Genomic DNA, 4,206 nt, shown 5'->3' on the forward strand with positions numbered 1-4,206 from the left:
ATAAGACTAATAAAAAAAGTTTAATTATTCTGTTAGTTCTTATAATTTTACTGAATTTTTAATTGGATTCCTGTATATTTTTTTTTTCGATTGAGTCTTTATACTATATTAGATTTTGTAATTAAGTTCCTACCGTAATAAAAACGTTAGAATTAACGGAATATTCCGTTAAACAAAACGAATATGCCTAACACTTGACTGAATATTCTGTATAGTTTAAGAAAATATTCCGTTAATTTCAACGTTTTTGTCACGGTAGAGACTTAGTTACAAAATCTTATATAAATTTAATTAAAAATTAGATGAAACTATAGAGACCGACAGAATAATTAAACCTAAAAAATTTTATACAAAAGATTCATTTATGTTTATTAATGCATAACTATTCATGTATTTTAAAAAAAAAAGTGATTCCTTAATAGAAATATTTAAACTTCAAAAGAAACTTTAGCTTATAAACTTGCTACTGGCACCTTTGGTTATAAATTGCGTGGCTTGGTTCTTTCAGTTATGAAACAATTTAGTCCTTTCAAAAGTTATGGAATTGATTAAAGCAGCGGAAAAATAATATTATTAGAAGTCTTCCGACTAAATAATGAGTCTAAGTAATTTAATTAAATAATGTTTTGGAATTATGCTTCTCGAAGCTGATTGGTGACACGTGTTTCTTTTAGGTGAAGGTAAACGGAGCGGGGCCATTTTGCAATGTAAACTTTATAACATCAAATGATTATTTTAATGTGTGAAATGACTTAAATACAAAACAGAACTACTGTATTTCACTATTTCCTTACTATATCATTATTATTATCATTGACAATAATGATACAAGAACAAAATAAGAACAAAGTTAAATTAGTTTTATGCACCCTCAAATGAAAAAACAAAATGTCTGACAAAGACCTAGTGAGATTGAGAACCTAGTAAGGTCCTAAAGTGAATGCATATGGCCCATGCTATCATGCAACTTCAACAAATTTCTGTGTATGAGTGACTCTGTCTAAGTTTGACAAGAAATTAACCTATTTCTATTTTCTATATATTTATTCATCTTTCTTTACTTTTTTTATACTAAAATAGTTAATCTTTTACAGTGAAATAATTTAATAATATTTCATAATATAGAATAGTGAAAATAAAATTTAACACAAATGAGTAGTTACTATTATATTTTGATTGTGAATATAAATTAATAAAGTTTGACCATAAATGTGAATATATGAACATTGTGTAAATGTGTAATGGAATTTAACATGTGATGAGATTTGTTTGATACGAGAGTTCGAATAAGGATAGAACACTAATAGACGTATATGTATATATAAAGCCAGTGGATGTCTAGATTGAAATAGCATATATAATCAAACTATAATCAATGGCCAAAAGAAATTCATATACGTGCTTAGCTTTCAATGAATAGATCATAGTGTCTGGATTCGGGGATCCACAGACATAAACAGGATTTTTGGATTCTCTTGGTAGAAAGATCTAAATCATATCTAGGAATCGATAGGGATCTTTCATGAAAATATAATAATATAAATTTAGTTAAAATTAGGCCGTTAAAATTAATTAAATTTATCGGATTATATCTTTTTTTCTTTTAGAGGAGTGAATTTTGTTTTTAAAATTAAACCTATTTAAATTTTGGATTAAATGAATTGAGCCTGATTAATTCGAAAAGAGTGATAAGTTAAATAGATTAGTCCATGAGTTATAGTCCATGAGTTAAACAGGTAGTTTATTTATTTTTATTTGTATTTTTGGCTAATATTTTTTTTGGTTCATTTCAAAAATTTGATCTATCAACTAAAACACATTGCTTATTTAAATTTTTTGACCTAAAAATAATATTTTTGTCAAAATTTGTTTTAAAAATTAATATAAAAATAAATATGCCAACCCATTTAACTTATCAGACTGATCATAAATAGTTCAGACTAAAAAATTATGATTCGTGAATAAATCAAGCTTAAATAATAGATTAATATATTTAACCGTGAGTTTATTATTAGATGAGCCAAATCTAAATAGGCCATATTAACCAATTTACCGGCCCTAATTGAAATCTATGATTTTCTTTATTTAAATAAAAAGATGTATTTATTCAAATACATTGTAATATAGAAATTTATAATTTTATGTATTTTTTTTATTTTTGCCGTCAAAGACTAAAAAAATGAAAAATTTATTACTTTACTACTATTATTAATGAAAATGAGACAATTTTATTTTTTAATTTTTATACATATTTTCAGATAAATGGATTAATTTTTTTGTTTCATATTTTTCCTATTTTTGATAACAAAAATAGAAAAAAAAAGAGACAGAAAATAATCAAAAAATCATTTCAACCAATTCTATTAATTAATAACTTTAAATTTACTCCTAAAAAAAAATTCTTATTTGATAACCATTGGAAGGATAATTGGTGTTTATATATGAGTGATACTTTTTGTCCACCAAGAAGGGATTAATAGTCCTATGTAGGGGTGTCAAAAATTTTCAAGAGGCAGGAATTTTTGTGGGGACTATTTCGAATGGGGTCTCGATGGTGGAGAATTTTTCCTGTGGAGATGAGGATAGGAAGCAAAATTCTTCCGAGACAGGCCCAAGGATCCAAGCAGGGATCTCCGTCCCATTTCCGATAATTTTCCGAATTTTAGAACTTACTTAAATATCCTTAATTTATTATTAACATAGGGCGTGTTTTAATAATTTCACCCATTAAAAAACTCTAACCCTATTATTCAGTGTCTTTCCTTCTCACTTTGTTGCTTGCTGCGCCGTCTACTCTCTACTTCCAGGCCCCAACTCTCTCCATTCTCCACTTTGTTCAAACTACAAAACTCTCCATTCTTTACTTTGTTCTCCACCTTGTTCACCCCATCGTTTTCTCTCTTCAGGCGCGGCATCCTTCCCCTTTCCACTCCTGCGTCTGCGTGTTTGCTTTCATCTCTTCGCTACTCGCTGCGTTGATACCACTGCTCCACCATCTCTTTGTTGTTCGTCGTCTACTGGAGAGTGTCGCTTCTAACGCTGCAACAGCCACCGGTTACCCCTCTTCTAGTCCTCTTCCTCCTTCCCATCAACTTGACTTCAGATTAGGTTTTCTCTCCTTCTATGTATCTGAAGCAATTAGTTATATAGGGTTTATAATTATGAAATAGTAAGGGTTTGATTTTGTTAATTATAATTTCTGTGATTCTGAGTTGCTGGATTTGGTTAGGGTTTTGTTAATTTCTGATTTTCTGCATGTATTTATTTTGCTTGTTTTTAGTTGATTCTGTGATTCAATTTGAGTTGAAAACTCTGATTATGTGGTTAATTTGCTTGTTTTACTTAGTTCAAATTCTCTGATTATGTGATTCTGAGTTGATTTCTATTTTTTTTGTACTTATTCTGCTTGGTTTGAAAATTTGATAATAATACTAATTACTAGGTTTGTTTATTGATCTTGTTAATTTGAGTTTGCTTGTACTAAATTTGTTAATTTATTTTTGCTTGTATTGATTTTATTAATTATTTCTAATTGTGTTAATTTATTTTTGCTTGTACTAATTTTGTTAATTTATTTTTGCATGTACTGATTTTGTTAATTTATTTTTGCCTATTTTGAGTTGATTTTGTAATTTAATTTATTAATAATTTTGAGTTGATTCTGAGCTACTGGGTTTAATTTATTTTGGCTTGTTTTGAGTTGATTTTGTAATTCAATTTGTTAATAATTCTTATTCCATGCTTCTAAATTATTGGGTTTAATTTGCTTGTTCTGAGTTGATTCTGTTTATGTATTAGTTTTTAATTTAGTGTTTCTGTATTAAATCTTACTGTATAGGATGGATAGTTTTAACTCGACTCCTATTGAAAATAATAATGAGACAGAACTAACTCAAGATGATGAGGATCAAGCAATTGAAGCACATGTTCAAGGAACACAAGAGGAAGAACAAGAAGAAACACAAGAGAGAGAGAGAGAGAGAGAGAACAAGTTAGTCAAAGTGTCCAAAACAATCCTAACAAAAAAGGATTAACTTCTGAGGCTTGAAAATATTTTATACAAGAAATACATTGAGAAGTGATGTTGAGATGTATGAAGCTAAAAAGGCAAAACTTCTAAAATTGTTAGGAAAAAATTCAAGCCGTATTGCTATAACTATTGACATGTGGAGTGCTGATTGTTAAAACAAAGGCTATATGACAATT

This window comes from Arachis duranensis, chromosome 6 (assembly GCF_000817695.3).
Source record: "Arachis duranensis cultivar V14167 chromosome 6, aradu.V14167.gnm2.J7QH, whole genome shotgun sequence".
NCBI lineage: Eukaryota > Viridiplantae > Streptophyta > Magnoliopsida > Fabales > Fabaceae > Arachis > Arachis duranensis.